General features: G+C 35.4%; 1 pseudogene; it reads left to right on the top strand.

The window, feature by feature from the left end:
• LOC143220093 (cytochrome c oxidase subunit 1 pseudogene) overlaps positions 1-24,018 on the top strand; it is a 30,002-nt pseudogene extending 5,984 nt beyond the window's left edge.
• The last annotated feature ends 3,161 nt before the right edge of the window (positions 24,019-27,179 follow it).

Genomic DNA, 27,179 nt, shown 5'->3' with positions numbered 1-27,179 from the left:
CCATCTCCACGGGTTTTCAAAACGCATCATGGAAAATCGTGGAGAAAGTAAAAAAATTCCATTAAAACGGTAAAAAGGAGTCACCGAAACGTCGAAGAGTGCAAATAAATCTTCGAAACACCGAAGAGTCAAAGTGGGAGCTAGCTTCCTCCTAACGTGCTAATAGGCATTAGGGCGCAAGGATTGAACAGTATAATTTAGTGCCGCGCCGCACCATGGAGCGGACCACTTGTTGAAGCGCCGCCGCACGGAACAGACACCGAATATTCACGTATGCGTCAACGTGTTAAGATTTAATCCGTGAATTATGTCGTCTGCTACCAAAACTGTTCAGTGGATTTACTAACGGCATACTTGGTCTGCCGCTCGAAATCACAGCATGTGCAAAGCTACCAACGTAGCCTTTCGACTTTACTAATACCGCTCAGTGATTTACCACCGGAATACCAGGCTTTACCCCCGGAATCACAACTATAGGTGAAGCTATAGACTCAGCTGTTCGACTTTCAAGGAAGGTGGTAACTGTCTGGAGGGGTATTGCCAATAGGCACCTTAATTCACGGTTTGAACAGTAAAGTAGAACGTCATACCGCTTGAAGAACGTTACCAATTGTTGTAGTGTCAATCATTTTCGCATGGCCGTTCCTTCCGAGAATCAAACCCGATGTATCGAGGGCATAACTACGTGTTTATAGATGAAAATTTGTATTCATTTTAGTACGGGCATCATAATCTCAAGGATGAATAATGAGATCGCGAGTCAATCCGTTCAAGAACGTTATCGCCCTTTTGAGAATCGCACAGCCAAATCAGTACCTTCACCGATCCTGGTATTCCGGTAGTCAAACCAGATATTCAGGGAGGCAATCCTCAGTGCAGTATTACCAATGGACGCTATAATTCATGATATGAATATTAAAGTAGAGCGTCAAAGCTTTGTAGAACGATACCTATTCGTATAGTGTCAATCATATTACCGAAGGCTTTACCTTCCGAGAGCCACACGCGCTGTATCGAAGGTATAACTTCGTGTTCTGGGAATAAAATTACTATACATTATATATATGGCATCTTAATTTCTTGTATGAATTAGATGATCATAGGTAAATCAGTTTGTTACCATTACCACATTCTATGATATTCGAACAGCTATGTCAATAGCATCACATATCGTGTGTTTCCGAGAGTCATACCTGGTGTTCCGGGAGGTACCCGCTGAATAGTATTGGCAATAGACAGCGTACTACACGGTATGACTATGAAGGTTGAGCGTCAATCGCTTGTAGGTCTTTACCTATTTGTATAGAGTCAATATTTATACCGAAGGCCGTACCTTCCGAGAAAATATCCCGCTATAGCGAGGGTATGGCTTCATGTTCGGAAAAGCACATTAGTAAACATTTTAGTGACGGGTACCTGAATTTCATGTATGAATTAAATGATAGATGTGTCAAAGCGTTCGAGAACGCTACCACCTTCATTGAGAATCAAACGGCGAAGTCAATAGATTCACCCTTCCTGTGATCCTATGGGACGGACCAGGAAGTCCTGCAGTCAGTGCGCAGCACACTATTTTCAGTGGATACCTTAATCCAGTGTTTGAATATTAGTGTAAATTACGAAACCGTTTGAGAACGTTACCAGTTTGGTATACTGACAAACGTTTTACCATAGACCTTACCGACTGAGAGCCTAACCCGCTGTACCGAGAGTCTAAGCTGGTGTTCAGAGAAACAAACTGCTATTTCTTATAATGCCGGGCACCTTAATATCATGTATGAATATGAATACCGAGAGTCAAATCTTTGCAGAACGTTAGCACCCTTCTAGAGAGTCGCACAGCTAAGTCAATAACGTCACCTATCCTGTGAAACCGGCAGTCAAACCAGCTGTACCGGGAGTATATCCGCTGAACAGTATGGACAATGGACACCTTAATTCATGGTTTTAAAATTAATGCGGAACGCCAAACCGTTGTAGTACGTTACATATCGGTATAGAGTCAAGCACTTTACCGATAGCCCTACCTTCGGAGGAGATAACCCGCAATATAGAGAGTATAATATGGTGACCAGAGAAAGAAATTGCTAACCATTTCCGTGACGGGCACCTTAGGTTCATGTATGAATTAGAAGATCGTTTGTCGAACCGATCTATTACGCTACCATCCGCTTTGAGAGTCGAGCTAATAAGTCAACTGCTCCACCTATCCAGTGATTCTGAGAGACCAACAAGGTAATCCAAGAGTTAAACCGTTCAAGGCTATTGGCATTTGACACCATAGTGCACGTTTCGAATATTACAGTAGAGCGTCACACCGTTTGAGAATGTTGCCAATTGCTATAGAGTCAAACGTTACACTGAGGACCCTACAATCCGAAAGCATAATCCGCTGTATGAGGAGTATAACTGCGTGTTCAGAGAAATAAATTAATAGTGACGGGCACCTTGATTGCATGTATGAATAAGAAGATCGAATGTCAAACTGTTAAGGACCGTTACCAATTGCTATAATGTCAAACGCTTTACGGAATGCCATGCCCACCGAAAAATGTGACCCGCTGTATCGAGTATATAACATCGTATTCATAGAAAGAAATTAGTATTCATTTCAGTGACGGCACGTTAACTTATTAATTAGAAAATTCCAGATTCAATGTGATCGAGATCGATGCCACATTCTGTGAAAGACGAACGGCTAAGTCAATAGCTTCACCTATCCTGTGATACCACGAGTAAAATCAGGTATTCCGGGATTAAATCCGCAGAACAGTGATGACATTTGACACCCTAGTTCGCAATGTAAATGTTAACGTACATAGTCAAACCGTTATAGAAAGTTACTTATTGGTATAGTGTCAAACATTTTACCGAGGGCCTGACCTTCCGAGACACAAAAACGCTGTAAAGTGAGTATACCTTCGTATCCAGAGAAATAAATGAGTATAGAATATAGCGGCGGGCACCTTAATTTCATGTGTGAATTAGAAAGTCGAGCGTCAAACCGATCGAGACCGATACCACTGTCTTTGAGAGTCAAACGGATAAGTCAATAGCTTAATTTATCCTATGGTTCCGAGAATCAAAGCAGGTATTCCGAGGGCGAATCCGCTGAATGGTATTGGCAGTAGATACCTTAATTTGCGGGGGAGTATTGTAATATAGCGACGAAGCGTGTGAGAACGTTACTGATTCCTCCAAAGTCATATGTTTTACGGAATTACTTATTGTCCGAGAGGCTATCCCGCCGTGTCGGGAGTATAACTGCGTCACCTGGGGAACACATTCGAATACAGTTTGGTGGCCACCTTAAATTCATGCATGAATTAGAACATCGAACGTCAAACCGTTCGAGAACGTTGCCACCTTCTGTTAGAGACGAACGGCAAAGTCAGCAGCTTGACCGGTCCTGTGATTCCGAGAATCAAACCAGGTATTTCGAGAGTAAATCCGTTGCACAGTCCTGCCAATGAACAATGAACACATTAATTCGCGGTATGAATATTGAAGTAGTGAGTCAAACCTTCGGAAAACATTACCAATTGGAATGAAGTCATTCGTGTTACCGAATACCTTGCCATAAGGGAATCTATCCCGCTGTAGCCAGCGTCTTACTCATTGTTCACGGAAACATATTAGTAGACATTATAGCCGAAGCTCACATTATTTTCACGCATGAACGGTATTATTGAGAGTCAAGCCGTTCGAGATCGATACCACTTTCTTTGAGAATCGAATAACTATATAAATAGCTTCACCTATCCTATCATTCCGAGAATCAAACCAGGTACACCGAGAGTAAATTCCCAGCGCAGTATCGGAAAGAGACACCTTAACTCACGGTATGAGTATTAAAGTTTAGAGTCAAACCGTCCAAGCATATTACCAATTTGTACAAAGTCACTTTATCACAGAATATCTTACATTCCGTGAATAAAACCCCATGTTGAGAGTGTCATGCTTCGAGCACTCGGCAACAAATTAATAGACATTTTATATCAGTGACGAGCACCTTACCTTCATGTACGAATTAGAAGATGGAGCGTCAATCCGCTCGAGATCGTTGCCAACTTCTGTGAGGGGATAACGTTTAAGTCATTAGCTTCAGCTATCCTGTGATTCGGAGGGCCAACCAGGAATTCCGGTAGTAAATCCGCAGCACTGTATTGCAAATAGATACCCTGTTTTGCCGTATGAATAATAAATCAGAGAGGTAAACCGTGGTTGATCGTTGCATACAGTTATGGAGTCACACTTTTTAAAGATGGTCTTAGCTTACGAGAAGTTAAACCGTTTTATCGAGAGTACGTCTTTGTGTTCAGAGGATCAAATTCCCAAACATTTTAGTGGCAGGCCCCTTTATTTCATGAATGAATAACTAGATCGAGTGTCAAACCGTTCCAGAATGCCACCACCCACTTCGACGGTCGAACGTCTAAGTCAATAGCTTCATCTACCCTGTGATTCCGACAGTAATGCCAGATATTCCTGGAATAATCAGCAGAACAGTAAAGGCTATAGACTGTTTATTTCACGGTATAAATATTAAAGGAGAGAGTCGAAACTTTAAAGAGCTTTACCAATTGGTATAAAATCAATCGCATTAGCAACGGCCATACCTTTCGCGATCCTCACTGGCTTCATCGATATTATAGATTCGTGCACGGAGAAAGAAGTTAGTGTTCATTCCAATGACGCTCACAATAACTTCATGTATAAATTAGAAGATCGACTGTCCAATGTTTCGAGAACGTTACCACAATCTGTGAGAGACAATCGAATAAGTCAATCGCTTCTCATATCCTGTGATTCGGAGAGTCAAACCAGGTACTTCGCGGACAGTTTTGCCGGTAGACAACTTATTTCACGGCTTCAATATTAAAGTAGAGCGTAAAATCGTCTGAGAGCGTTACCAATTGGTATAAAGTCAAACGTTTTACCGAGTACCATACCTCCCGATTAGTCCAACCAGCTCTAGAGGATGCCTTGCTCAATGTTAATGGAAACATAGACGTTGACATTTTAGTGGCTCCCACCTTAATTTCATGTCTGAGTTAGAAGATCGAGGGTAAAACCGTTCGAGAACGCTACCACCTTAGTTGAGGATCGAACAGCTTAGTTAACAGTCTCACCTGTACTTGTGATTCCGAGAGTCACACCAGGTATATCCGGAGTAAATCCGCTGTGTACTATTGGGAGTGAACACCATAATTCGCTAATTGAATATTAAAGTACAGCGTCAAGCCGTTTGAGAACGTTACCTACTGGCATAGCGTCAAACGGTTTACCGATGCCTTACAATCCGAGAACCTATCGCGCCGTATCGAGAGTATAATTACGTGATTATGGAATGACACTAGTACACAATTTAGTAACGAGCACCATGAATTCATGCATGAATTAGAGGATCGAGCGTCCAACCGATCGGGAACGTTACAACGTTCTGTGAGAATCGAATGTGCAAGTCAGTAGCTTCAGCTATCCTGTGCTTGCGAGAGTCAAACCAGGTATTCCGGACGTACATCCGCTGAAGAGTGTTGGTAATGCACACCGTAATTTACGTTGTAAATAGCAATATGGAAATTCGAACCATTGTAGAACGTTACCTACTGGTATAGGCTCAAACATTTTACCGGATACCTTACCCTCCTAGAACTCAACCCGCCGCAGCAAGTGCCTTGCTTAGTGTTCATGAACACAAATTAGTAGATACTTCAGCAGACGGACATTTTTGTTGCATGTATTAATAGGAAGATGGAGGGTCAAATCGTTCGAAAACGTTACCCCCTATTTTGACAATGGCATGGCGACGGCAATAGCTTCACCGATCATATGATTCCGTGAGTCAGTTGAGTAATTCTCCGAGCAAATTCGCTGACCAGTTTTGGCAATGGACCTAAATTCACGATATGGATATTAACCCTTTTGTGCGGGACGAAAAACGACTGCCTATGCGAAGATAACCAGCCGAATTTGACAAATATGGAACTATGTGGAAAAACGCATATAAAAACCAAACTACAAATGATATTTACATGCTTAAAAATGTCACGTATTCAGGACGAAGTGATGAATAAAGCAATGATAATGATTCACCAATATCGATTGAAGATAGTATAATCATCACAATTATAAGTAATATAAGAACTGAGTTCTGTCTTTCAAATCGTTTTTACACATAAAAAAGGCATAGTTTTATATTATTTTGCATAAACATATTAGTGCGCAACATATAATTTGCATTTCCAATTTAATTGGTGAAATAAAATGACATTTCACACACAAAAATAAAGGTAGAGATCGATTGCGTAGTGCGGGCGGTAAACGGATTTTATCTGCTGCAAGACAAGCAATTGATGTAGGTACTACAACATTGCTGATGAAAAATTTTATTATCACAAATATTGCTATTTTGTTATCTGGCTATTGCAAGTATGTAACATTTCCTTTTTATAACTCACCCAAATCATTTACTTATCATAGGATTGATGTTTGCTAATACATACACCGTGTAACCCTTTACTGCAGTGAATAAAAATTGTGCGTGATCTTCGTACAGGCCCACCGTCCCGCTTACAACAAAGAACGCAAACTTTTTCTCGCCTACGAGGAAGTTTGCGAATACCTGGGCCTGTGGTATTACTCGATGCTTCACACAATGGCCTTTCAGCATTACTCTATACCGTCATCCATTCGGTTGTTATTGATTCGATGGGTTATGAATTCCAGTCGGGTCATAGCAGTTCCTTCTGTATTCAGTTGATATAAAATATACGCATTCAGAACCATGCCTGAAAATATGGGAAATACAACTTTTTTCCAATACTTCAGTGTTCTTCGTTCATCTAAATATGCATAAACCATCATGTCTGAGACATCTATACCTCCCATATATTTATTACAATCAGATATGATAGCTGGTATTCCTCCTTCTCTCTCCTGATTCTACTTTCGCCTTGACCTGGTTGTATTTGCGGCTGTTCCGTGTGATGATAATGGTAACACATTTTTTGTTTGCGATTTTTTTCTCTGTAGGCTAGTAATAGTATTTCACGATTTCGCAAAAATTTAGATTCGCCCACTTTTAGTTTTCGCTTCATCTGCGGTGGAATATATTTCCTGTTACTTCGGATTGTTCTGGTGAGAAATGTTTGCTTGCGCAACAGATGGCTTGCTAACACCATGCTGATAAAAATATTATCGGCTTTAATATGGTATCCCTTCATCAAGTAATTTCCCATATTGAGTAATTTGTCTACTACGATATGAGCAAGGCCTTTTTGTTTTACTTCAATATTGTCACGTTCGTCTTTGGCTCCCCGATAGCGATGAAATGACAGAGAATAGTGTGAGATTGCATCGGTTAGCATCCAAACTATTATCGCCCATCTATGGTGCTTCCTATTCAGCAAATACTGAGTTCGTGTTGATCCGGTCTTTGTGCCAACTAATGATTCGTCTATGCTGAGCTGTTGATTCGGTGAATAACAGTACCTGAATTTTCTATTTGTATGTGCAACAACGGGTTCAAATTTCGGTGCTGCGTCGTAGCATGGGCTGTTCCGTGGTGCTATGGTTCTGCTGTCCACAGTATGAAAGAAATTACATAATAACTGGAATCTATATGGTTAAACATTTGCCCAAACTGTGCAATATACCTATGGTTTGTTGACCAGTAACTAAACAATGTATGTCTACGGGTTATTCCCACTTCGAGTATGACGGCTATAAAAGCCATAATCTCTGGAACTGTGGTTTTCTGTTTTCATGATCTCAAGAAATTCAAGAGTGATGAATAAATTGAAATATATAATAGGTAAAGAATTCTTCGGTGGCATATGTTTCGAACCCACAGTTTCCAAAAATAATGAGCGTGGGTCATATTGCGTATCATTTCCAACAGCAACTTCAGTGAAATCCCTAAAAGATTCCTCACTATCGCTAATATGTACATCTTGCCCCACTTCTTGGTCAGTTTCACTATCGCTAAGTATTCGGCGAACATTCCGACGTCTCGATACACATTACTGATCATCACTATCGGAATCTTCTTCATCTATTTCAAATTCGCTAATAAACCGAACTAATTCATCGTCCTCCGTATTTGGAACAGGGCACAACTTTTTCAAGAAAACTGTCGAAAAACATCTCGGTTTTTGTCGCAAAATAACGTCACAGAACACGGGATCGAAACTCTCCCTATAAAAGTCAAGCAAAGACTGAAAGAAGGGTTTTAGCCTCGATGAACTGCGTGGCATACGAACTCTCAGATAACTATCATAATCAGTTCGACTTGGGGGCTAGAAGATTGCCTGGCGTCGAGTGTCCATCTTATCGCTCCTCCGTAAAGGGAGTCCCAGCACACTCCGGTATGTAATGTGCAAAATGTCGGACCCAAATCGGTTTACAAATTCTTTGTCAACGAAATATGATAATTTACAATCAAATTAGATCATTTGTAAATTTATTTACGGATAAAGTTGTCTCGCAATGCGAGGAATAAGGCGTTATTACACGCACGACGATATATGGTGGTTGGCACTTTTGGCTAGTGTAGCAAACGACGATATATCGTCGTCCGGCACGAGAAGTGTTAAAGAAGAGTGTCAATCCGTCGGAGGACAGTACCAATTCGAATTAAGTCATTCTTTTTACCGAACACCATACCTTCCGAGGACCTAACGCGCTGTATCGAGATAATAATTACATGTGCAAGGAAGCAAATTAGTAGGCACTTTAGCGGCGTAGATCTTAATTTCATGCACGAATTAGAAGGGCGACCGACAAATCAGTCTACAACGTTACCACCATCCTCGAGAGCCGAACTTCTATATCATTAGCTACAACTATCCTGTTATTCCGAAGGTCAAACAAGGTATTCCGGGAGTCAAATCGGTGTAAACATCTGGCATCGGACACCTTAATTCGCGGCATGAATATTAAGGTAGAGCGTCAAAGCTTTGTATAACTTCACCTATAGGTGTAGTGTCAAACTACATACAGAAAGCCTCACCTACCGCGAAATAAACCCACCGTACCGTGAGTATAACTTTGTGTTCGAACATTTGAGTCACGGGAAACATAATATCGTGTAAGAATTAGAAAATCGAAGGTGAAACCGATCGCTAACATTTCTGCCTTCTTTGGGAAACGAACAGCTATGTCAGTAGCATCACCTAGTCTGTGACTCAGGGAATCAAACCATGTATTCCGGGATTACGTACGCTGTAGGGAATTGGCAATTGACACCATAATTAACGGTTTCAATATTAAAGCAGACCGCCAAACAGTTATAGAACATTACCTATTGGTATAGAGTCAATCCCTTTACGGGTAGACTTTCCTCCGGAGAAGGCAACCTGCCGTTTCGAGAGAATAACTTCGTGTACAGAGAAGGAAATTGGTATTCATTTCAGTGAATGGCACTTTAACTTCTTGCATCAATTAGTCGATTGAACGCCAAACTGATCGGGAACGTTACCACGCTCTTTGAGATTCAAACGGATAAGTCAATAGATTCACCTACCCTGTGATTCACATAGCCAAATCAGCTATTCGGGGAGTGAATCCGCTGTTCAGTATTGGCAGTATACACCGTCATTCAGCGTACGAATATTAATGTAGAAGGTCAATCCGTCGGAGAACATTATCGATTTGTATAGTGTCATTCTTTTGCTGAAGACGGTACCTTCTTAGAACATAACGCGCCTTAGCGAGTGTCATGCTTAGTGCTAACGGAACCAAATTAGTGGACATTATAGCAGAGGCATACCTTATTTAGATATATGACAGAGGATCTAGTGTCAAACCGTACGAGAACATTACCACCTCCTTTGGAGTCGAGCGGCAGAGGCAATAACATCAAATATAGTTGCGATTCCGAGTGTCAAGTCTGGAATTCCAGGTGTAAATCCGCTGCCTAGAATTGACAATTGACCCCTTAATTCTCGGTATGAATATTAAAGTAAAGCGACAATTCCTTGGAGAACATAAGCAATTTTAATAAAGTCATACTTTTTACCGAATGCCTTACCTTCCTAGAACCTATCCCGCTGTATCTAGTATCGTAGTTAGTGCCAGTGAAACCAATCTGTAGAGTTATAGCAGACGAACAGTTTTGTTTCCTGCATGAATAACAAAGTCGATAGTCAAACCCTTGCAGATCGATTCCACCGTCCTTGGAAGCCCCACATCTAAGGCAATAGCTCCTCCTATTGATTGCGACAGTCATACCTCGTACTTTAGGCGTAAATTCGTTAAACAATATTGACAATAGATTCCGTATTTCACGGCTTTATTATTAAGCTTGTGAGTCAAACTGTCGAAGAACATTATCAATTGGTATAAAGTCATTCTTCCTAATCTACATCTTACATTTCGAGATCGCTAGTCGCCGGAGGGATTGACTAGTTTTGGGTTTACAGGAACGAATAGGTAGACATAGCAGAGGCATACCTTATTTTGATATATGAATTAGAAGATCTAGTGTCAAACGCCAAGAGAATGTTACCACCATCTGTGTGAGTCTATCGGCTAAGTCAATAGCTACACCTAACCTATGATTCCAATTTGTAAACCACGTATTACGGCAGTAAATTCGCAGAAGAGTATTTTCAACAGACACCATAATTCTCGATATGAGTGCTAAAGCAGATCGTCAAACCGTTGAAGAACGATACCTACTCGCATAGCGTCAAACCTGTCACAGAATGCTTTCTCTTCCGCGAAGCTATCTCGCCGTATCGACAGTATATTTTCGTGTCGAGAGAAACACACATGTATACATTTTAGTGATGGGCGCCATAGTTCCATGTATGAATTACAAAAACAAGAGATAATCCTTGCGAGAAAGTTACCGCCTTCTTTGAGTGTCGAGCGGTTAAGTCAAATGCTTCACTTATTCTGTGGTTACGAGAGTCAAATCAGGTACTCTGGTAGTAGATTCGCTGTACAGTATAGGCATTAAAAGCACTACTTTCCGGTATAAGTAATAAAGTACAGTATCACACATTTGGCAACGCTCCCAATTGGTATAGATTCAAACATTTTACCGAATTCATTAGCTTACGAGAAGCTGACCCGCTGCACCGAGTGTATATCTTCGCCTTCAGAGAGACAAAGTATTATACTTATTAGTGTGGTGCACCATACTTTCACGAATGAATTACTGGATCGAAAGTCAAACCGTTCCCGAATGTTACCTCCCTCGAGAGTCGGACGATTAAGACAATAGCTTTACTTAGCCTTTCATTCCGGGAGAAGATCCAGGTGTACCGGGAGTATATCCGCGGAATCGTATTGGCAATGGACACGTTTATTCGCGGTTTGAATATTAAAAAATGGCGTCAAACCGTATGATTACGTTACCAATTTTTACAAAGTCAATGGCTTCATCGAAGACAATACCCTCCGAAAATGTAACCCGTTGTATCGAGATAATAACTTTGTTTTCGGAGAAAAAAGTTAGTATTCATTTCAGTGATAAGCTCCGTAATTTGACTATGAATGAGAAGATCGCGGTTGAAGCTGCTCATGAATATTGCTATCTTCTGTAAGAGACGAACTGATAAGTTAATAGCTTCACGTATTCTGTGATTCTGAAAGTCAAACCAGCTATTCCTGGAGCAAATCCCCTGAACAGTATTGGCAATAGACACCGTAATTCACGCATTGAAAAATAAAGTAGAGAGTCAAACCGTTTGAGACCAACAGTCAAGCCTATACCATTCAGTGCATTTACTCCTGTAATATCTGAATTGCCTCACGGAATCAAGGGGTAGGTGTAGCTATTGGCATAGAAGTAGCTTAGGCCGTAGAAAGAGTTTGATTCTAGACGAAAACGTTACGTACTTCCGCTGTTTGACTCTCTACTTTAATATTCAAACCGTGAATTAATGTCTCCATTGCCAATACTGTACAGCGCGTTTACTCTCGGAATATTAAGGTTTAACTTTCGAAATCACAGGATATATGAAGCTATTGGCATAACTGTACGAATCTCAAAGAAGGTGGTGACATTCTCGAACTGTTTGCCCTCGATTCTGCTATTCTGATACGAAAACACCATGTCCACGTCCTAAAATATATACTAATTTCAACCACTGAACACCATGTTATACTCTCGATACAGTGCGTCAGGCTTCCGATGGGTAAGGTCTTCCTTAAAACGTTTGACCTTATTCCAATTGGTAATGTTATCAAGCGGATTGACACTCTACATTAATATTCAAACTGTGAATTAAGGTGTCCGTTGAAGATAGTGTACAGTGCATTGACTCCAGGAATACCTGGTCTGTCGCTCAGAAGAGAAGGATTGGAGCACCAACTGGCTTAGCAGTTTGGCCCTCAAGGAAGATGGGACCGTTGTAGGCCTTTTTGACACTCGATCATTCCATTCATTCATGAAAATAAGGTGTCCGTCTGTTAAAATGTCTAATAATTTATTCCCGTGAGCACTAAGCAAGACATGAGCTACAAGGCCTTATATTTTTGGAAGGAAAGGTATTCGGTAAAAAATGTGACTTAATACAAATTGGTATATTCTACGACGGTTTGATTCTCCAGTTTAATAGTCATACCGTGAGATAAGTTGTCTCCTGCCCATTCTTCGCTGGGAAGTTACTCTCGGTATACCTGGTCTGACTCTCCTAATCACAGGATAGATGAAGTTACTGACTTATCCGTTCGACCCTCAAAGGAGGTGATAACTCTCTCGAAATGTATGACCCTTGTTCATTCAATCCACACATTAAATTAGGGTGCCTGTTGCTAAAATGTAAACAAATCTATTTCTCTGAGGACAAAGTTATACACTCGATACGTCGTGCTTGGTTCACGGTAGGTAAGGCTTTCTGTAAAAAGGTTGACTCTACATCAATAGGTAAAGTTCATCAAAGGTTTGGCGCTCAATCTTAATATTCATGCTGTAAATTAAGGTGTCCGCTGCCAGTAGTGTTCAGCTAATTGACTCCCTGAAAATCTTCCTTGACGTTCGGAATTTAAGGATAGTTGTAGCTGTTGAGTTTGAAGTTCTGTTCTTCAAAATGCTGGTAACATTGTGGAACGGTTTGACCCGCGCTCTTCTAATTCGTACATGAAATTAAGGTGTACGTAACAAAAATGTATACTGATTTGTTTCCTTGGTCTCGAAATCCGTATCTCGATGCAGCGAGTTGTATTCTCAGATGGTAAGGCCTTCGGTAAGAAGAGTGACTGTATAAGAATTGATAATGGTGTCCGACAATTTGACTCTCTACTTTAAAATTCATACCGTGAATTATGGTGTCAGCAGCCTATATAATGCAGCGGATTTATTCCCGTAATGACATCTTGACTCACGGAACCACAGGATTGGTGTCGCTATTGCCATGGCTATGCGACTCCCAATGAAGGTAGTAACGATGTCGAAAGGTATAACCATCGATCTTCTATTTCAGTCATGAAATTAAGGTGCACGGCGCCAAAATATTTACTACTTTCATCCTGTGAACACGAAGTTATACTCCCAATACAGCGGGTTAGCTCCTGGGAATGTAAAGCTATCAGCAAAGTGTTTGATTCTATACCAATTGGTTATGTTCTATAACAGTTTGACGGTCTGAAATAGTATTCAAACCGCTTATTAAAGAATCTATTGTCAGTAATGTTCGGCAGATTTACTCCTGGAATACCTAGCTCAGCGCTAGGAATCGCAGGATGGAAGAAGCTATTGACTTATCCGTTCGACTCTCAGAGAGGGTGGTAACGTTATCAAACGGTTTGGCGCTCTACTTTAACATTCAAACTGCGAATTAAGGTGTCTATTACCAATACTGTTCAGCCTACTTACTCCCTGAATAGTTGATTAGACTGTCGCAATCACAGCTTGGGTGTAGCTATTGGCTTAGCCGTTCGACTCTAATAGTAGGTGGTAACGTACTTGAACGGCTTGATCATCGACCTTCTAATTCATGAGTGAAATTAAGGTGTTCGTCACCAAAATGTGCACTAATTTGCTTCTCTGAACACGAAGTAATACCCCGGATATAGACGGTTTGCGTCCCGGAACGTGAGATCATCTGTAAAACGTATAAACTTATACAATTAAATTACGCTCTACATTGGTATGACGGTCTGCTTTAATATTCATCCCAAGAATTAAGGTGTTTCTTGCAAATACTGGACTGGGCATTTACTCCCGGAATATCAGGTTTAACTTTTGGAATCACAGGATAGATGAAGCTGTGGGTTTAGCTGTGCGACCTTGAGGGAAGGTGGTAACGTCCTGGAAGTGTTTGCCTCGAGACCTTGCAATTAATCAATGAAATTAAGGTGCCCGACACTAAAATGTTTACTAGTTAGCTTCTCTGAACTTGAAGATATACCTTATAAACGGCGGGTTTGCTCCTCCGAAGGTAAGGCTATCTTCAAAGTGTTGAACTCTATACCAATATGTAACGGAGGACAATGATTTGACGGTCCGCTTTAATATTCAAGCCGTGAAATAAGGTTTCCATTGCTCATACTGTTGGGCGGATTTATTGCAGGATTATCTGGTATGACTTTCGGAATCAGAGTATAAGTGAAGCTACTGACATAGCCGTTCGTCTCTCAAAGAGGGTGGTAACGTTCCCGAAAGGACTGACCGTCGATCTTCTAGTTCATACATGAAATTAAGGCTGTAATGACTGTCTGCTAAAGCGTCTAGTAATTTGATTCCGTGAACCAGAAGGTATACCCTCGATACAGCGGGTTATCTTCTCGGCTGGTAAGGTGTCTGGTAAGGAGTATGACGTTATTCCAGATGGTAACGTTCTCCTGCGGAATGGCTCGGTACTTTAATATTCATGCACTGAATTGAGGTGATTATTGTCAACGCTCCTCTGCGAATTTACTCTTGAAATACCTGGTCTGCCTATCGGAATAGCAGGGTAGGTGAAGCAAGTGACTTAAATGTGCGACATTCACAGAAAATGAGGACGTTCTCGAATGGTTTGGCTCTCTATTATGATGTTCATTAATGAAAGTATGGATTCCCTCTGATAGTATGTCATCGAATTTGTTCCCTGAGCAGTAAGCAAGACAATGGCTACAGCGCATTAGTTTCTCGGAAGGTATGGTAAACAGTACAAAGAATGACTCAATACGAATTGCCATTGTCCTCCGACGGATTGACTCTCTACTCTAATATTCATACCGCGAGTCAAGGTGTCTATTGCCGATACTGTTCAGCGGATTGTCTCCCGGAACACATAGTTTGTACCTCGAAATCACAGGAAAGGTAACGCTGTTGCCATATCCATGCGACTGTCAAAAGATGTGGTAACGTTCTCGAATGATTTGACCCTCCATATTCCTATAGATACATGCGATTAAAGTGTGCGTCTGCTAAAGTGTCTACACATTTGTTTCCGTGAGCACTAAGTTAGACACTCGCAACAGCGGGTTGTGTTCTAGGAAGGTAATGTATTGGGTAGAAAGAATGACTTCATTCGAATTGTTAATATTCTCCGTTGGTTTGATTCCGTACTTTAATATTCATACCGTGAATTAGTGTGTTTATTGCCAATTCTGTTCAGCGGATTTACTCCCGGAATACCAGGATTGACTATCCGAATAACTGGATAGCTGAAGCTATTGACTTAGCCGGTCGTCTCTCACAGAAGGTGGTAACGTTCTCGCACTGCTTGACCCTCGATCCTCTAATTCATACATGAAGTTAAGGTGCCCGTCGCAAAAATTAATACTAACTTCTTTCTCGGAACACGAAGTTATACTATCGATACAGCGGAGTAGCTTCTGGAAAAGTAAGGCCTTCGGTAAAAAGTTTGGCTATATAGCAATATGTAACGTTGCAGAAGCTTGCGACTTTGTACTTTAACATTTATACCGTGAAATTGCGTGCCAAATGCCAATACTGCACAGCGCGAATAGATGCAGCCTACCTGGTTTGACTCTTGGAATAACAGGATAGGTGAAGCTGTTAACTTAGCCGTTCGACACTTAAAGAAGGCGGTATCGTTCTTGAAAGGCTTTGCTCTTGGTTTCTCTATTCATATATGTAAATGAGATGTCCGTCATTAAAATGTATACAAATATATTTCTCTGACCACGCAGATATACACTCGATACAGCGTGTTAGGTTCACAGAAGGTAAGGTATTCGGAAAACGAAGGACTTTACACCATTTCGTAATGATCTCCGAGGGACTGATTTTCTACTTCACTATACATACCGCGAATTCATGTATGTGTTGCCAACAGTTTTCAGCGGACTGATTCCCGGGATAACTGGCATGGCTCTCCAAATCACTGGATTAGTAAAGCTTTTGAATTAGCTGTGCGACTCTCAGGAAAGGTTATAACGTTTTCGCCCGGCTTGACTGGCGATATTCTTATTGATAGATGAAATTAAGTTGACCGCCACTAAAGTGAATATTAATTTGCTTCTCGAAGCACGAAATTAGACACTCGATACGGCGAGTTATGTTCTCTGAACTTAAGGCCCAAAGTAGAAATATTGATTCTACTCCAAATGGTATCAATCTACAACCGTTTGACACTCTACTTTGGTTTTCAAGTAGCGAACTAAAGTGCCAATTGCCAATACTGATCAGCGGATTTACTCCAGGAATGCCTGATCTGGCCCTCGGAATCACACGAAAATTGCACCTATTGTCTTAGCATTTGGGCTCTCAAAGGAGGTGGGATCGTACTCCAAAGGATCGACACTTGACTTCGCCATTCGTACATGAAAAACAGTTGTCCGTCTGCCAAAATGTCTACTAATTTGTTTTCGTGAGCACTAAGCATGATACTCGCTGCTGCGGGTTAGGTTCTAGGATGGAAACGTATTCGATAAATAGTATGCCTTTTTACCAATTTGTTATGTCCTCCAACAGCTTGACTCTCTACTTTAAGTTTAAAACCGCGTATTATGGTACCTATTGCCAGTACTGTAGAGTGCATTTAATCCCGCAATACCAGGTTTGGCTCTCGGACTCATAAGACAGACCAAGCCATTGACTATTCTGTTCGACACTGAAAGAAGGTGGCATCGTTCTCGAAGAGTTTGTCCTTCGACCGTCTAATACATTTATGGAGTTACGGTGCCCGTCCCTAAAATGTATAGTAATTTGTTCCTCAGAACACGATGTTTTACTTTCGATACATAAGGCTAGGCTTCTCGTTAGGTGAAGCAGTCTGTAAGACGTTTGACTATATTGCATCTGGAAACGTTCTCAAACGGGGAGACGCTGTATTGTAATATTCATCCGTGGTCGAAAGTCTCTATTTCCAATACTGTTCAGCGGATTTACTCCAGGAATACCTGGTTTGACTTTCGGAATCACAGGGCAGGTGAAGCTACTGAGTTAGCCGTTGGTCTCTCACAGATGGTGGTAACATTATCGAAGGTTTGACTCTCGATATATCAATTCATGTATGAAATTAAGGTGCTCGTCCCTCAAATATATACAGCTCGTACCTCTGATCACGGTGTCATTCTCTCAGTACTGCGGGTCAGATTTGTGGTGGGTATGGTATTCTGTGAGTAGTTTAACCGTACACGTATAGGTAACGTCCTGCAACTGCTTGGTGGACTGCTTTCACATTAAAACCGCGAGTGAAGGAGTTAATTTCTTATATTGTTCAGTTATTTTACTCCAGGAATACCTGGTTTGACTCTCCGAACCACTGGATAGGAAAAGCTATTGACTTGGCCGTTCGAATCTCACAGAAGGCGGTATCGTTCTCGAGCGGTTTGACTCTCGATTTTGATATTCACACATAAAAATAAGGTGTTCGTATGCTTAAGGGTCTGCTAATTTGTTGCCTTGAACCGGAAGCATGACACTCCATACAACGGGCAAGGATTTAGGAAATTATGGCCTTCGGTATAGGTTAGACAGTATATCAACAGGTAACGTTCCACAAAGGTTTGACGCCCTACTTTAATATGCATACCGTGAACTATCGTGTCTATTGACTATATCGCGCTGGGGATTGACTCTCAGAATACCTGGTCTGACCCTCGGAATCACAGTACAGGTGTAGCTATATAATTAGCGTTCGTCTCGCTCAGAAAGTGGTAACGTTCTCAATAGGTTTGGCCCTCAATCTTCTAATATATACATGTAATTATGGTGTACGTCACCAAAATGTATACTACATTGCTTCACGAAAAACGAAGTAATACCCTCAATATAGTGGGTTAGCTTCTCGGTAGGTAAGGCCTACGGTAATGTGTTTGACTCTACTTCAATCGGTAATAATCTACAGCGTATTGACTGCCTGCTTTAATATTCAAACCATGAATTAAGGTGTATACTGCCCGTTCCGTTCAGGGGATGTACTTCCGTGTTACCTGGTTTGCCTCTACGAATCACATGGCAGGTGAAGCTATAGACATAGCCGATCGTCTCTCGCAGAAAATGTTAACGATCTCGAGCGGTTTGACTTTGGACCTTTTAATTCATGCATAATATTAAGGTGCTCCACACAAAAATGTATACTAGTTCGTACCTCTTAACACGGTATTTTACTCTCGATATAGCTGTTCATTTTTACGGAGGGTACGGCATTCTGTAACAAGTTTGGCCCTATACCTACAAGTAATGTTCTACAACGGCTTGACGGACTGCTTTAATATTCAAACCGTGAACTGAGGTGTCTATTTCCAATTCTGTACAGCGCATTCACTCCCGGAATATCTGGCTTGACCTTCGGAATCACAGGATATGTGATGCTATTGTCTCAGCAGTGCCACCCACAAAAGAGATGGTAACGTTCTCGAACAGTTTGGCATTCGATGTTCTAATTCGTTCATTAAACTAAAGTGCTCGACACTAAAGTGTATACTAATTTATACCTCTGAACTCTAAGCTATATTTTCGATACAGCGGGATATGTTCTTGGAAGGTAAGGCCTCCCGTAAATGTTTGACTCTATACCAATAAGTGACGATCTTCGACAGTTTTACTCTGTACTTCAATCTTTATAACATTAAATTGGGTATCTATTGCAAATACTGTTAAGCGTATGTACTCCAGGAACACCTCTCTTGACTCTCAGAATCACTGCATAGGTGAATCTCTTGACTTAGCTGTGCTCCCCTCAAAAATGGTAGATACGACCTCCAACGGTTTGACACTCAATCTTGCTATTTATACATGAAAATAAGGTGTCCGCCTGTTAAATATCTTCTAATTTGCTTCCGCGAACACTAGGCAGGTCACATCGTGCAGCGGATTGTGTCCTCGGAAGGAAACGTATTTATTGAACGGAATGTGTTTATAACAATTGGTTATGTTCTCCAACGATTTGACTCTTAACAATAATACTCATGCCGTAAATTAACGCGTCTATTGCCGGTATCATTCAGAGAATTTACACCACGAATAGCACATTTGGCTCTGGGAATCTCAGAATAGGTGAAGCTATTAACTTAGCCGTTCCAACCTCATATATCTTGGTAACGGTCTCGAACGGTCTGACACCCGATCTTCTGATTCATACATGTAGTTAATGAGCTCGTCACTATAGTTTATGCCAATTTGTCCTATGAACACGATGTTATACTCTCTGTGAATCGGGCGAGGTTCGCGGATGGCTAGGACATCAGTAAAACATTTGACTTCATAGCAATTTGTAACGTTCATAAATGGTGTGACGCTCTATTTTATTCTTCAAACCGTGATATAACGAGTCAATCGCCAATACCCTTCAGCGGATGAACTCCTGATATTCCTAGTGTGAATCACGGAACCACAGGATAGGTGAATCTATTGTGATATATGTGCGACTTCACAATGACGGAGGTAACGTTCTGGAACGGTTTGACAATCGATATTCTAATTTATATTTAAAAATACGGTGTGCTTCTGCTATATTGTCTACTTACTTGTTTCCGTGAGAACTAAATATGACGCTCGCCACAGCGGGTTAGGGTCTTGGACGGTGGGGTATCCGGTAAAAATTTTGACTTTATAACATTTGGTAACGTTCTCCAACGGTCTGGCTCACTACATTGATATTCAAACCAGGACTGAAGGAGTCTATTGAAAATACAGTGCAGTGGATTTACTCCAGGAATGCGTTGTTTGACTGTCGGACACGCTGGATAGGCGAATGTATTTACGTAGCGGTTCTTCTTACACAGACGGTGGCAGCGTTCTGCAGTGGATTGACCGTCGACCTCCTAATACATACATGACGTTAAGGTTCCAGTCTGCGAAATTAAGACTAATTTCTTCTAAGGGCACGATGCTACGCTCTCGATATGGCGGGTTAGCTTTGCGGTGGGTAAGGTCCTCGGAGAAGTTTCCACTTTATACGAATTTGTAACGATCTAAAACGGTTTGGCACTCTACCTTAATATTCTAACCGTGAATTACGCTGTCTATTACCAAAACTGTTCTGCGGATTTGCACCCGAAATACTTCGTTCGACTTTCGGAATCGCAGAATTCGTGAATATATTGGCATGGCCGATCGGCACTCTAGGAAGGTGGTAACTTTCTCGATATGTTTAACACTCAATCTAAAAATTCATACACGAAATTAATGTGCCCGTGTTTAAAGTGTATACTAATATGCTCCTCTAAACACGAAGACGTAATCTCGATGCAACGGGTTAGCTTCTCCGAAAGAAAGGCCTTCGGTAAAAAGTTTGACTATATAGAAATAGGGAACGTTCAACAACGGTTTGATTTTGTTAATTAATATTCATACCATGAAATTGCGTGTCTAATGCCAATAATGTTCAGCGGGTTCAGACGCGGACTACCAGGTTCGACTAGTATTTTGGTGAGATTATTTTATTGCATACATAGGTTGAAAATTTGTTGTATTGAAATTTTCTACTGTTGGCAAATTTTATTGTGTGAAATTTGTTCCATTGATATTTTCGACTAGTATTCTGGTGAGTTAATTTTAATGTATATATAATATGAAAATTTGTTCTATTGAAATTTTCTACTGCTGACAAATTTTTATGTGTAATGTTTGCACTATTGATATTTTCGACTAGTATTGTGGTGAGCTAATTTTATTGCATATTTAATAAGAAAATCTGTTCCATTGAAATTTTCTGCTGTTGACAAATTTTATTAAATTTAAAATATAAATAAGCTGATTACTAAGCATTATAGATTCATAATCTATCGATATATTATATAATAATATTTTATATGAAATATATATTCAGTAATTTATTTTACACTACTCTAGTAGTACAAATAATTAATTTTATACTATTTTAATCGAGTAGTATAAATTAATTTATTATAAATAATTAAATTTATATTATATAAGTCGAGTAGTATAAATTAATTTTATATGTATAATTAATTTTATACTATTTTACTCGAGTAGTATAAGTTAATTTATTATAAATAATTAACTTTATACTATTTTAGTAGCATAAATAATTAATTTTATGTTATTTTAGTTGAGTAGAATATAATTGTAATTAAATTATAATATTAGTTTATTAAATAATTATATTTCAAAATGTGATTTAATTAATATTGATAGGTTTATTAATTATTTAGTAATAATTTATTTAAAATCTATGAATATTAAAGAAATATTTATTTAATGAAATTTATTAATTATTTAATTTATTTAAGTATTCACAACCTATAAATGTTATAAATTGCTTAATATTACTACGTTTATTATTTATTTAATTTATTTAAAAATTCAAAATCTATAAGTATTATAATTTATTTAAATATTTCGTAGGTTTATTAATTTAATATGGATATAAAACCAATAAATATTAAAAGAACATAGTTCACTAATATTTATATGTTTATTAATAATTTAATATATTTAAGGATACAAAACCTATAAAATATTAAAAACTATTCATTTTAATATTTTATAGGTTTAATAATTTAATTTATTTATGGATATAAATCCTATATATATTAAATAATTATAGTTTATTAATATTTATATGTTTATTAATTATTTAGTTTATTTATGGATACAAAACCTATGAATATTAAATATTATTTATTTTAATATTTTATAGGTTTATTAATTTAATTTATTTAAGGATATATAACTTATAAATATTGAATGAATATTGCTTTTAATATTTATAGGTTTATTAATTATTTTGAAACAATTTATTTAAAATTGCAAATTTATAAATATTGAAAGTTATAATTTATTTCAACATTTTAAAGGTTTATTAATTATTTATAATAATTTATTATATATATATATATTTATCAATTTAATTAATTCTTTAAGATTCGAAATTTTATATGCTTTTACATTACCAAAAAGATATATATAATAATGATATTCCTGACAAAAGGAATATTCTGATAAGATATTTATGAAAATTTATTTACTATTATTAGTTACAAAAATTTTAACATAATTTTTGAAAATTATAATATAATTTAATTTTGGAAAGATGAAGTATAATTTAATTTTAAACAAATTATATAAATTAATTTTAAGATATAAATATATGAATTTTATATATTTAATATATATTTTATATTTATCTTTTTTTTTATTATGAAATATTATTTTAAAGTGATTTATTTATGAGATTGTAACATTTAATAGAATTAGCATAATTAATTTAAATTCTAGTAATAAATTATCGAGTTTATTGATTCTTTATATATCAATTATTTCTAGAATTTTTTTTATAATTGTACCTTTTTTAATTGGAGAATTTGGTAATTGATTAATTCCTTTAATATTAAGATAACCTGATATATCATTTCCTCGAGTAAATGGTATTAGATTCTGATTGCTACCTCCTTCATTATTATTATTATTTGCTAGAAGAATTTTTAATTTTATATCTAGAACTGGTTGAGCAGTATGTCCACCTTTATCTAATTATATTTTTCATTCATCTCCTTCTGTAGATTTTACAATTCTTTATTTACATATATCTGGTATTTCATCGCATATAGGAGATTCAAATTTAATGACTACAATTATATAATTAAAAAATTTTTGATTAGATTTAGATAAAATACCTTTATTTCCTTGATCTCTTTTTATCACAATAATTTTATAATTATTATCCTTACCTGTAGTAGCAGGAGCTATTACAATATTATTATTTGATCGTAATTTTAATACATTTTTCTTTGCTACTATAGGAGGAGAATATCCAGTATTATATCAACATTTAATTTGATTTTATGGTCATACTGAAGTTTTTATTCTAATTTTACCTGGTTTTGAATTAATTTCGCAAATTATTATAAATGAAATTGGTAAAAAAGAAGTATTTGTTAATTTAGGAATAATTTATGCAATATTAGGGATTGGATTTTTAGGTTTTACTGTTTGAGCTCAACATATATTTACTATTGGAATAGATGTAGATACTCGTGCTTATTTTACTTCAGCAACTACACTTATTGCTGTTCCTACTGGAATTATAGTTATTAGATGATTAGCAACTTATTATGGTTCAAAACTTGAAATAAATAATTGTATTATTTCATCTTTAGGCTTTATTTTATTGTTTGCAATTGGAGGATTAACAGGAATTATATTATCTAATTCATCTATTGATATTATTTTACATGATACATATTATGATGTTGCTCACTTTCATTATGTTTTATCAATAGGAGCTGTTTTTTTCCATTATTTAAAGATTTATTCACTGATATTCTATAACTACTGGTTTAATAATAAGCAAATAATGATTAGTATATCAATTTTTAATAATATTTATTGGAGTTAATTTAACATTTTTTCCTCAACATTTTTTAGGTTTAATAGGAATACCTAGACGTTATTCTGATTACCCTGATTCTCATTATTGTTGAAATCTATTATATTCAATTTGTTCTATTATTCCATTAAATAGAATAATTTTTTTATTATTTTTAATTTTAGAAAGTTTAATTTATAAACGTTTATTATTATTTTAATTTTTTCAATCATCTTTAGAATGATTAATAAATTATCCTCCATTAAATCATTCATTTATTGAGTGTAGAATTTTAATAATTAAAAAATTTTTATATGGCAGAAACGTGCAATGAATTTAAAATTCAATTGTATAAAATTTAATTTTATTATTAAAAATAGCAACATGAAATATATATTCTTCTTCAAAATTCAAATTCCTTTTACTATGATAATTTAATTTATGTACATAATTTTATTGTAATATTATATTAATAATTATTGTTCTTAACTCATATTTAATTGCTGATATTTTAAGTAATAAATGTATTAATTTATATATATTGAAATATAATTTAATTGCAGTAATTTGGACAATTATTCCAATAATAATTTCATTATTTATTTGTTCTTCATCTTTAAATATTTTATATTGTATTGTTGAATTATTAAATCCTTTTTTTTCAATTATATCAATTGGTCATCAATGATATTGATCTTATTGTTATTCTGATTTTAATAATATTGAACTTGATTCATATATATTAATATATAAATCATTCAATCAATTTCTATTATTAGATACAGATAATCGAATAGTATTTCCTATAAAATTACCTTTACGTTTATTAGTTTCATGAACTGATGTAATTCATTCTTGAACTGTACCATCTTTCGGTGTTAAAATTGATGCAATTCCAGGACGAATTAAACAATTTAGTTTATTTTGTTAACGAGGTGGATTATATTTTGGACACCGTTCTGATATTTGTCGTATAAATCATAGATTTATGCCTATTACAGTTGAAAGAACATCTTTAACTGATTTCATAAAATGAATTAAAAATAAAGTTTAATTTAAAAATTAGTTAAAATATATAACATTAAATTGTCAATTTAAAATTAATATCCCTTATTATTTTTTAAATATTTAAATGATTAAATATCTTAAATTAAAAAGAATTGATCTTTTAAATGAATAATAGTAAAAATTACTTTTAATGAATTCCACTAATAAGACCAATTTTTTTATGTGAACTATATATATTTATAATTTTTAACTTATTATACTTAATAATTAAATTAAATCATATATTAATTAATTTAAATTATAATAAAAAAAATTAATTTCAATAAATGAATTTTAATTTTATATATTTATTTGGAATATTTGATCCAATAATTACAATAAATAATTATAGAAATTTTATTTCTAATTGAATATTTATTTATTTTCCTGTTATATTTTATATAATTTTACGAAATAATTATTATATTATTTTAAATTGAATTAATATTTTATTTACTAAATTTATTAAACTATTAAGTAAAGAATTCATTATAATTTTTAAATATAATTCAAATATTATTATTTTTATAAATTTATTAACATATATTCTTATTACTAATGTTTCGGATTAATTCCTTATGTACTTACTCCAACAATACAATTATTATTTAATTGAATATTATCATTAACATTATGAATAGCTTTAATTTTATATATAATAATTAATTCTTATAAATTATTTTTTATTCATTTAGTACCTTTAAATTCACCTTTATATTTAATAAAGTTTATAGTAATTATTGAATTAATTAGAAATATTATTCGTCCTTTAACTTTATCAATCCGATTATATGCTAACTTAATTTCTGGTCATTTAATTTTAACACGATTAGGCAATTTTATTTTAAATATTTCAAATTTAATCTTTGTTTCTTTTTTAATTCAAAATATATTAATAGTTTTAGAAATTATTATATCGTTCATTCGAAATTATGTATTTTCAATATTAATAATTCTATATTATTCTGAATATTAAAATTTGATGATAATAAATAATTTTCCTTATCATTTAGTTACATTATGACCATGACCTTTATTAATATCATTAAATTTAATAAATTCAATAATTGATTTAATTAATTTAATATAATTCAAATTTAATTATCAATTATTAATAATAATTTTTAATATAATTTTAGTTTTTATTTTAAGAATACGAAGTATTATTCGTGAAAGAACTCATCAAGGACATCATACAAATTATGCAATAAATTTTTAAAAATTTGTATAATTTTATTGATTTTATCAGAATTATTTTTTTTCATTCCTTTTTTATGAAGTTCTTTTATATATTTTATATTTTATAAGAAATTATATAGAAATATATATATATATATACATATATTTCTTCCTGAATTGAAATTATAAATATATGATCACCTAAGGGTATTATTTTATTTAATTATTTGCTAATTGCATTATTGAAGTCAATTATTTCAATCTATTCAGGATTTACTCTTTCAATGTGCTATAATTATATATTAAAATATAATTTAAAAAATCAATTATATATATAATTTACACATTAATTTTAGGTTTACAATTTATAATAATTCAATTATTTGAATATATTTATTCATATTTCACAATTATTGGTAGAGTTTTTTGTTCATAATATTTTTTAATAACAGGATTCCATGGATTTCATGTATTAATTGGATTAATTATATTATTTTATACATTTTTACGATTAAAATTTAATCATTTTTCAAAATCTCATCATATTATTTTTGAATCTTCAGTTTGATATTGGAATTTTGAAGATTTAATATGATTAATTTTATATTTTAAATTATATTTATTAGATTTAATTTATTATATATAGTATGAATAAATACATTTAATTTCCAATTAAATAATTATTATAAAATTAATATACATAAAATACTTGTTGTAATAAATTTTATTTATTTATATTTATTTGTAATATTAGTTTCATTACTTTTATTTTCACTTAATTTTTCATTTCCTATAACATTTAAAAATAAATTAGAAAAAAAGTTATCTTTTGAATGTGGATTCAATATAATTTCTAAAGCTATTTTACCATTTTCTTTTCCTTTTTATATAATATCCTTGATATTTTTAATTTCTGATGCCTAAATTATTGTATTAATACCAATTATTTTTATATTAAATAATATTGATGATTATAATATAGAATTATTAATTTCTTTCCTTCCATTTTCTATATTTATTATTTTATTAATTAAATGAGTTAATGAATATTTCAATTGATTATATTTATAAAATGTAAATAGTTCAAAAAAAATATTGATTTGTGTAATAAGAGATATAAAAAATTATTTTAAATATAAAAAAAAAATTTTTTAAAGTTTAAATTTTCTTTAATATTTTCAATATTATACTCTTTCTATAAGCCATTCAAATATTTAATGAAATAAAAATAAATAAAGCTTCCAACTTTATAACTAAAATTAATAATAT

This window comes from Lasioglossum baleicum, unplaced genomic scaffold, assembly GCF_051020765.1.
Source record: "Lasioglossum baleicum unplaced genomic scaffold, iyLasBale1 scaffold0192, whole genome shotgun sequence".
NCBI lineage: Eukaryota > Metazoa > Arthropoda > Insecta > Hymenoptera > Halictidae > Lasioglossum > Lasioglossum baleicum.
The sequence above is the reverse complement of the archived record's forward strand: the minus strand, read 5'-3'. Positions and strand labels throughout refer to the sequence as shown.